We start from the raw sequence: 10,093 nt of genomic DNA, 5'->3' as shown, positions 1-10,093 counted from the left end.
CAGGAAAACTGCAATTCCCAGACCCCTAGCCTCCAGGGACTGGGTGATTAATTCTGATCAGTGAATTCAGGCAGAAGTGATGTGCACGCCCCTCCAGGCTTGGCTTCTAATGACCAGGGGACCCTAGCTAGCGCTTGCTTCTTGCTGTGGGCTGGAAGTCGAGGGGTCAGTGGAGGTTTGGAAGCACTGAAGGAGAGTGGTGGAATCTCTAGATGGAAGATGCTGGGGTTGCTGAACACCTATGTGGAGTCTTCCCCACACCCTCCGACCTGCACTGAAGTGGGATCAGATGGGTGACCACAGCAGAATATAAACTACCCCTGCTAACCACCTGGCTGATGGGCCTGGTCTGGGCACCTGATGGAAGGCTCCTTACCTGGAACCCTATCCTCTGCGTGGATATGCTACAGAAAGCCAAGCAATGACCTTGGCCACTGGTCTACGCTGGGAAGGAAAGAGGGTAGCCCAGGTGCCAGAGCTGGCTCCGTAAGGCAGCACCAAGGTCAGTGCTGCTGATGCCCATGGTCCTTGTTGCATGTAATCCTCACAGCAGGGCTGGCTAGGAGACCAACTCCCTCTGGGTTTGGTTTTACCCTCTGCCTGAAGAGAGAGGCGTCTGGACCCAGACCACCTCGCCTGCCAGCCCCCAGCCAATTCCCCCTCAAAGCCGCCCACCACCGGTTTTTATCTGCAGCCTCCTGTGTAGTGGGAGTTCACTCACCGTGTTTTTGTGGAGGAGGATTGAGTTTTTCCCTAGAGACGCTAGAAAGACAGTTTGTCTCAGTCTAACACTAACGCCCAGCTCCACATTTTTGGCTGTTTCTGTGGTTACCTTTCTTCAGGGATGTTTGGGGTGGGTGGTGGTGGTAGTGGTATATATTTTATTTTCTAAGGCCTGGATTTTCAGGAGCTGCTGGGCGAGGAGTCCCTGATTCTTGCCCTCTCGCGCAGGTGCCATCGTCAGGGAATAGAGGAAGTCTGCAGGAAACACGGTCTGCCTCTCCCAGGAGGCCACGTGTCCCTGGGATTATCTCAGTGACTTCAACCAAGCCCCTTTCTCAGCAGAGACTGAAGACTCACAGCACATCAGGGAGGGAAGGGCCGGAAGAAGCCAGCTCCTCCCGTCCATTTTATAGATGGGGGAACGGAGGTCAGAGAGTCTAAGGGGCCTGCCCAAACCGCCTGGAATTAGCGAGGTCAACCAGAACCCAAGGCAGGTCTCCCTTCTCCCGGCCCCTGGCTCCTTCCCTGAAGAAGGCGAGGGAAGTTTGGTGGTATCTGCTCACCGGACGGGCGTTGGCGGTGACACAGAGGGGCATAGCAAGCGGACTAGGGCGACTCAGGCTCTTCCCCTTCTGGGCAACACGGGCCCCATTTCCTGCCGAGGACTCGGGAGGCGGGGAAACGGGCACCCGGCCGATCCCTCCCGGGCGCCGCCTCCCAACCTCTCCCACACCCGCAGGCCAGAGGCCAAGGGTTTGGGAGGTGGAACCGGTGCTCGGCTCCTCCCCTCACCCAAAATTCCCGCGGGCTGGGACCGGGTCAGAGCCGCGGCTTCGCCCGGGGTGCGCTAAAGGAGAGCTAGGGACCAGCGTGGGACGGGCCAGCAGGAGGCGTGGCCAGAGATGAGGCGTGGCCAATATGGGGGCGTGGTTGAGGAGGGAGCAGTCCGTAGGAAACTTGAGCGCCCGCCCCCAGCCACGCGCCCCGCCCCCGGCCCCGGCCTCCGGGCCCCGCCCTCGCGTTCCTTCCTTCCCGAGGCTGGCAGGCGGGTCGCGTCGGCTGCAGGCGGCGGACCGGCAGACCGGCAGACGGGCGGGCACCTCTACCTCGCTCTCTCCCTCGCTGCTGGCTTCCTTTTGTCTTTCTCGGCGGCGATGAGCGCGGGGCCGGCGCGAAGGCTGCGGGCGCAAGGAGGCCCGCGCTCCTAGCCACACTTCCCGGTCTCGGCGTGCTTGTCCGGGGCAGCGGCCCGCGCCTGCTCCAGCGCGGCGGCACCGAACTTGGGCTCGGGAAGCCGGCTGACCGCGTCTTGCGCGGGAGCAGGTAGGGAAGGGGCGGGCTGCAGGTCTGCGGGGAGTGCGCGGCGTCCGCTGCGATCCGGCTCTCTGCGTGTGTGTGTGTGTGTGTGTGTGTGTGTGTGTGTGTGTGCGTGTGTGCGTGTGTGTTGGGTGGGGGTGCCTATGTTTATTTCTCTGTGCGGTGGAGTTGTGGGTGACTGAGGGCGGTGGTGTGCCCCTGGAATGGGGTGTCCTTTTGGGGATCTGTGTGTGCACCTTTTGGGCTGCGTTTGTGCAATTGTGTGTCGAGGCTTAGTTGCTGGTGGGGACTACGGCGGGGCGGGTGTCGAGTGTGAGCGGCTGTGCGTGGGGCGGGAGGGGCGGGGTGGGCGTGGGCGGTCCAGCCCTGCGCGGGATCCCGGCTCGCGGGGGGCTGGAGCAGTGCGGAGCTCCAGAGCCCTGGAGGTACAGCTGGGATCCCGAGGGCTAGCGCGGGCTCCGGGAGCACCTTAGGCTAGTCCCGCCCGGGGGCAGGTCCACGCGGCCCACGTGGATCGCCTTTTCACTTTGGCTGTGGGAGAGGACCCGCACGACGGCCATCCGCTTCTTCCTTCCGGGGCGGAGGGGCGACGGACAGAGCCCTTTTCTCGAGTTAGGAGCCCTGGCGTCTCTGTGACCCGCACTGGACCAGATACACCACCTTCCCGGGTCGCGATTTGCTTGTCTATCAAATAGGGACAGTTGCTCCCTCAGGGTCTGTCGTGACAGCTAAAATGATCGCTCTTGACCAAGTGCCTGACACATAATAGGTGCTACGTTAATTGGATCGGAGTCTCCCTCTTCTTTTAATCTTTTTTTTCTTTATCGTGGGTAGGGCTCTTACATTCTGCCCCCAAGACCCCACCGCGCGTGTTTTGTGCTTCTCTCCGGGTCCTAACTTACCCGCGAAGCACCGAGATTCGAGAAAGTTTCGGCTGCTGGGCGCTGCCTCCTCGCCGCACGTCCTGGGCGACGCCGCCTCGGGTGTGCAGGAGAGCGCAGCACAGCACCCGGCGCGGGCCCTTCTCTAGCAAAGGCTCCTGCGCCGGAGCGGGACCCCTCTCCTGGGCAAGGCAGCGGCTGCGGGGTCGGGAGCCCTTTTGTTCAACAAGTGCCTAGTCCCCGGGGCGTGCAGCTTGTGGAATTTGAGAGCCACGGTGTGAAAGTGGCGCTCCCCGCAGGGACAGATCTTGGGCTCTCAGGGCGTCCCGGCTGGGCCTGGTCAAAGTGAAGGCCACCCCCTTTGCTCCCCGCAGATACCGGTTCCCCCTAGAGGAGGATGTTTGCCAGGACCGCTAGTCCTGCCTTGGGCCTCCGCATTGGACGCCCTCCGACCCCACCCCCACCCCTCCCTCTCCGCTCCCTTTGATGGCCTCACTCAGGAGGAAGAGGGTCTGCTGGGACCCTGCCTCATAGTCCCACAGCTTAATTTTAAAAATGCTTAGTTTTGAAACCTGCTACTGGTGACATTGAACTGCGGTGAATGTGCACACAGCTCCAACCATGATGCACTCCGGGAGAGTCCTGCCAACAGCACCATAGCACTTCCTCGGACCCAGCAGGGTGAGCTGGCCCCGCTGCCCTACCGCCTTCTGTCAGAGTCAGGGAATCCTTCCTTCCATCTCTGTGGTTTCTGCCTCCCAGGACCCTTCCCAGTCTGAACAACAGATAACCTTTCACCAAGAGAGCAGCTGACCTCACCGTGCAGGAGGCTCTCAAAATGGAGCTGGCGTAGAAAGGGGCAGGGGCATGGGGTCTGTGGGCCTGGCTGCCTCTGGGTCTGGGCTTCGTTTCCCAGTGTCAGGTGCTCCTGCTGGTGTTCTCAGGAAAGCTGGAATACTCTGCAGGCTTTTAGGACACAGGAGCAGAAACCTCTGGTTGGGATCCTCAGGTTTGTCTTCTGCCAGTAGGTAAGCCCTGAGATCTCTGCAGTGACGGCAGGCCGGCGGAACCAAATAAGCTAAGTTTTCATCCTGATTTGGTGTCAGGGGCACATTTAGAATGCAGCCTGTTCCATAAAATGATTTTATACACTAGAGGAGAAAGGGCTTTTGATTTTCATCCTCCTCTTCCCCATAATCAGATTCAATAATAATTAAAAAAAAAAATTAGTCTGGCTTTCTCAGAAGACAGATCAAAAACTGTTTCTCTCCCTGGTTGAAACCAGCTCTTTGTCTCAAGCAAACCAGTGTTTTGGCCCTAGATTTATTTCTGTTTCACTTTTGAAAGTGCCTGTAATTACTGAGCTCCTGAGGTTTTATTGGATAATATGCCAGAGAGAAGGCCCCGGGGCTCTGCCTCTCACTTGCTGCTGGTACCTGATCTAGCCTTGCCTGCTCCCTTTGGGCTCCACTTTTATGCCTTTTGTAAAGTGGAGAATAGATGTCAACGTGTGAGAATTTGGGAGACTTGGCATTGGGAATCAGATGCCCCGAAGGTCATTTGACTTATAGAAAAACAAGAATAAGTCAAAACCCGAGAAAACCAGAGATTCGCCCAAACTTAGCCAATGACCCAGTCATTTCCAACAAGCCCTGGTAGAAGAGAGACTCCAAGAGAAATAGAAGATTTTGGACAGATTCCGTCAGAACTCATCTTAATGCCCCCTTCTGGCCACAGGCCTGTGGAATAAGGACCACATGGACAGGAGTGGACTCCCTGGGTGTACGCCCCCCAGCTGGTGCCTCGAATGGTACCCAGCTTTCCAACTGGAGCTGCTGTGGAGTTTCATCCTGGGGAAGCAGTAGTGCTGTCTTCCAGGGCTGCACCCACCCCTACAGGGCCTCACACGCATACTCCCAAGTGTTGCCATTCACGTAAAATACCAGGTGGAGTGTTTATGCATGGGAGAGTCTATCTCTCCATCACCTCTATGGTCCTTTTCCCACACTTACTCTAAGATCTTGTGTTTCTAGTCATAAGTGGTAAAGTGCCACGTTCATAAGCACCAATTTATGAACCAGTGATAATCCAGGATACCGTGTTTTCCCGAAAATAAGACCTAGCCGGATAATCAGCTCTAATGCGTCTTTTGGAGCTAAAATTAATATAAGACCTGGTCTTATTTTACTATAATATAGGACCGGGTCTTATATAATGTAATGTAAGGTAATATTATATAAGACCAGGTCTTACATTAATTTTTGCTCCAAAAGACGCATTAGAGCTGATTGTCCAGCTAGGTCTTATTTTCAGGGAAACAGGGTAGGAAGCCCCAGAGTTTATTTGGCACCAAAGAGTAGGCTACTTGACAGCTGAAATGTTATCTAGATTGGGATCAGACTTGCATTAGAATTTAGCATTCCAACCAGCCCTAAATCGTGCTTGTTTGTTGTGGGATAATGCTTTCCAATTTATGAGTTGCCAGCCTATTCTTGATGGGGGATTATGTGTCTTTTGCTAGTTTATAGTACCTGATGTCATTGTGCTTGGGGAAGGAGCGCATCTCATTGGGTTTCTTTAGCCTACACATAAGGCTGTGCACCTGTGCATCTCATTCGGCCCTTTGGGTTGAATTTCTAATTAGGGGATGACAGAGGGTAATTGTATATGGAGATAGCAGAGCGGGCTTAGGGGGGCTCTCTTGCCCCATGGAGGAAAATGTTTCCTTCAAATCACTTTCTACCACACACACACAAAAAGGTTGGAATCTACTGGTGTGGGTTTCAGTGTAACTTCAGGTGATCAATACAGTTTGAACTGTGGAACATTTCTTAGGCATGGATGAGCAACGTCCAAGTCTAAAGAATTGTTTTAAGTTATCTGAAAAGCACAATAAATCCTGTACGAGAGCTCTACCTTGGCCATGTTGTTTGAAGTATAATTGAATTTCAGAGGCAAAGCTTCATATTTTTGCATTTATGAGTCATGACTAACTAAAGACACCTTCAAAAAGAACTCTGGCTCTCTTCTTGTTACAGCCCTCTCCTGCCTGCATCAGGATAGCAAAGATGCATTTTGGGGTACTTTTCATGTATCTTTATAAGCCCAGTGCACTCCCTAGGCTTGCTAATTCATGGCTGTGTTTTCTGGGTATTTGTTTCTTTTTAGCACTCAGGGTGCAACCCAGGGTGGCAGGAAGCCAGGAGACTGGGGTTGGGGGTGCCGGCATCAGCCCCTTGTCCCTCGTCAGATGAGAAGTCTGAGGACCACGGGTCTCTGAACCTTGCCTAAGAAACGCTCAGGATTGTTCAATGCTTACTCCACCGATAAAGCTGCCATGATCCTGAAGACAGTAAGAAGGCTTTGGAAGTGCATGGTTCCCTCAGGGAAGTCTTCCCTAATTGTCTCCATACTCTGTTGCTCTAACCAAACTCTTCCCTTGTCCCCTAGCCAGTCACTGTACGAGGTGTATTGGCTCTCCCGACGTTCAGACCCAGTGCTATCCTCCAGGACACATTAAAGCAGAGCCCAGAACCGCCCCCACCCCCAACGCTGAAACCCATCTTCTACCTGTTATGGCGGATGATGCCCGTCTTCTTGTTTGTTACAGCTAGAAATCTCAGGAGTGGTTTTGTGCTCTTCCCCTCTTCCATCCATCTAATCAGGCGGTCCTCTGTTGCCCTGGCCCCTCCTCCCCATCCCCCATGCCTCTTCTTCCCAGGAGCAAAGCTTTCTCATCCCTTAGCCTGGAGCTGTGCTTCCGGTTCCTTCACTGTAGTCATGCTATCTTAGGTCAATGTTTAAAACAGATTTCGTCATCTCACTACCACCTGGTCACCTCCCAGGTTCATTCTCTTCCTCGGTAAGTGTTCCTCTGAATACCTATAGTGTGCCTTGTTCCAAGCTGGGCTCGGAAAGTTGAACATAGGCCTCAGCCCTGCCTCAGGTGACGTTGATCTTGGACTGGGGATGAGGAGAGCATCAAACAGGCCCGTGGAATGTGACAGGTGCTGCAAAGGGGGCGGCTCTGGGGAAAACATTGTCTAAACTGACACCCAGGATGGGGGCAGGTATCTGGGAGGGAATGGGGACAATGGCTGGAGGTGGGACTGCAAGGCAGGGTTATTCCAGGGCCTGCCTTTCCTCTCTCCCACTGGACTTCTTTATCGGCTAAACTCCTACTCATCCTTTGAAAACTCTTCTTAACCAACAGCTTTATTGAGGTATAATTTATTTATCACAAAATGTCCCCAGTTTAAGTGTACAATTCAGTACTCTTCAGTAAAGGTACAGAGGTCTGCAGCCATTGTCACAATCCAGCTTGGGAACATCTCCGTCTCCTCTGGAAGCTCCCTTGTGCTCATTTGCTGTCACTGCCTATTCTCACCCCCGGCCCCAGGCAACCACAACTTGGCTTTCTGTCTCTAGATTCGCCTTTCTTCCTACCTCTCCTTTTATAGATTTGGCTCAAGGGCCTCTTCCATGAGTCTTCTAGTTAGAATTGATTGCTCCCTCAGCGCAGATGAAGTAGCTGGGTGCTCGTCTGCTTGTGGGATGGAGAGCTCTTTGCCGCAGCAGCGAGCGGTCTTGCTGGCCCCTCATCCCTCCCCTGGTGCTGTGCTGGGCGCCTGTGATACACCCAGGCCTACCGGCTGGACCCGCTCAAGTTGTTTTCCTCACGGTTCTTTTGTGAACTCCTGACTGTGTCGCAGTGTTGGAATTTAAAGTGTAGAGTGTATAATGGTGAGGTGGGTGGGGCCCCGCTACATACATCGTCTTGTTACAGAAAGAGCATGTGAGACAAATGGGATCAAATCTATTTTTAAATGAAAAAAATCAAGGATGCCCAGAGCAAAGTAAGTAGCCCAAAGCCATGGCAGAAAGTAGAAGAACCAAGAATTAAACTAGGTCAGTTTCCCTTGGCTCTTATCTGATAGCAAGGTTATTTCCTTCTGGGGCTTTTCCTGGGCTGTTCGCTTTTTCCTGTCATTGCCTCCCAAGCAGTGTAAACTCCGTTTAGGGCATGAGTGGTGCAAGGCATCTTCATTTGCCCCAGTACTTGGCTCACAACAGGCCAGGCAGAAGTGGCTCAATGTAAGTAGGTGAATGTGTGGCGAGGTCTGGTAAACAGACAGAAGAAGGGCCTTGGGGAAGGAGGGTGTGAGTGCACTTCCAGGCCTTGTGTATTTCAGAAGAATTCCTCTTCTTGCATCATTTTTGTTCTTTGAAGAAAGTAGCAGAGGAGGAGACCCCATTTTACAGGTATGCAACCTGAGACACAGAAATTGTAAATCCGTTTCTGTCTGGTGTGTAGACCACCAGGTCACAAATAGTCTTAATCCCACTGATGCAGAGACCTTTCTCGATGGACAGTAAGGGTGTCTTGCTTCTTCCTGAACGATCAGGGTTGTTCAGCCCTGCTTTGCGAAATATCCCAGGGTAAAGACCAGGGACGGGGTGAGGGAGACCTGGGTTCGAGTCTATCTCTGCTCTGCTTTGTTGTTTATTGGGTGAGTGATGCTTTCTGAGCCTGAGTTTACTCAAATGCAAAGAGAGTTCTAAGCCCACCTCAGACAGTCACCTGAGACCCAAGGCAGAGTGTCCGGTTGAGTCTGGCTGCTCACATGTGTGCAGTAAATAGTGCTGGCTGCGGTTGCTATTTAAATGTTCTTGGGGGGTAGTTCCCCCTCCTCTACTAAGTATTTATTTTCAAATTTAGGTTTGTTAGGCATATTTTAACCCAGACTGTAGTACAAGTCATCTGATGTGAGAACCTGTGAATGTGTGTGGGAAGGCTCCCGGAAGGGAGCTGGTGGTGAGGGTCATGATTTGGAGTTTGGGGAGCTGCCATCTTGGATTGTCCCACCTCATGTCTTCTGAGAAGCATCTCTCAGGGTCCTTGACGATGACCCTGACCTTGGGGGTCTGTACAAAGAGATCTGTAGTTTCTTCCTCAGACATCAGGAGGCCTGCACCTGTTGATCCCTTCCCTTTTTGAGTGCTTGGAAAGCATTTATTAAGTTCGGATGTGTGCGTGCGTGCTAGTGTGCCAGTGCGTTGACAGGACTCCTGGGAACATTGGCAGAATTACGATTCTGTGCAGCGGTGTGTATGTGTGTGGATCACAGTGTTTCTGTCCCCCACCCCCCAGCACAATGTTCAGGTCTCTGCTTCCTTCCTGTGTATTTAACAGACGTTTCCAGAAAATGGAATTGACGCCAGTTCCTTGCTCTTCCCTGTCACTCCCGTCCTTTCTCGTTGCTGTTCTGTAATCCGTTTTTGGAGGGAAGTGAGAACCTTTCAAAATCAATTCTCTAGGTTTAAAAAAATCCTTTCCAACGTTGTACAATTTTCTGTATTTATGTGTGTGGCTGGAGAATCACTTCTGGCAGAGTGAGTGTGGGATGTCCACAAAAGCCTGCCCTGACGTGGGGCCGAGGCAGAGCTATGGGCAGACAGAACTGGTCTCTCTCTCTCTCTCTCTCTCTCTCTCTCTCTCTTTCTCTCTCTCTCTCTCCCCACTCCTTCCCTCGCCAAAGCATGGTGTGGCAGTGGCAGGAATGAGGCTTTATTAAAAATCCCTCAGTCATGCGGTGCCGATCGCGTACTTGGTGATGCAGCCTGGACAGTGGCTCAGCTTCCAGGGGTGGGAGACAAGATGTGAAGGCTGCTTTGGCTTCTTTGGTATCTTCCTTCTTCCCAGTAAGTAAGGTAGGAAAAGGCCTCAGACAGATGCTAAGGCCCAGCTTTCCTTCATGCTGGACCTTTGGCATGTACGATCCATTCTTATTCTCTGGGGAGTGCTTTTCCTTCTTTCTCTCTGAAGATAGGATAAAGAATTGCTGCTTTTATTGGCATATGTTCTTACTGATATGATCTCACCTGACCTAAAAGCAATATGGCCAGGCTGATTGTTCTCAGAGCTAGCTGTAAGGTGAATGCTTATGCTTTTGGGAGTTATTTTCACCATTGTTGGTGAAAGCAAGGAGGAGTGGGAGGAGAGGAGATGTAGCACAGGTAAGGAATTCCAGATTCTCTCCGCCAGGGACCCCCAAGCAGTGCGAAGTTCTCATTGCAGCCCATAGCTCCTTCCCCCTGTGTTTTGTCTGGGGCCAGTTGCTGGTTCCCCAGTACAACCACATGGTCGTCCTCATCTTCATCATCACCATCAC

General features: G+C 52.8%; 1 protein-coding gene across 1 annotated transcript in view; it reads left to right on the top strand.

The window, feature by feature from the left end:
- The first annotated feature begins 1,724 nt into the window (after positions 1 to 1,724).
- Positions 1,725 to 10,093, top strand: part of HPCAL1 (hippocalcin like 1) — a 90,386-nt gene continuing 82,017 nt past the window's right edge. The window contains exon 1 of the mRNA XM_033125295.1: positions 1,725 to 2,046. The gene's annotated coding sequence lies outside the window, so the exon portion shown is untranslated. The remainder of the gene's footprint in view (positions 2,047 to 10,093) is intronic.

Source organism: Rhinolophus ferrumequinum, chromosome 13 (genome assembly GCF_004115265.2).
Source record: "Rhinolophus ferrumequinum isolate MPI-CBG mRhiFer1 chromosome 13, mRhiFer1_v1.p, whole genome shotgun sequence".
Classification (NCBI taxonomy): Eukaryota; Metazoa; Chordata; class Mammalia; order Chiroptera; family Rhinolophidae; genus Rhinolophus; species Rhinolophus ferrumequinum.
Note: the sequence above shows the minus strand (reverse complement) of the source record. Positions and strands in the feature narration are given on the sequence as shown.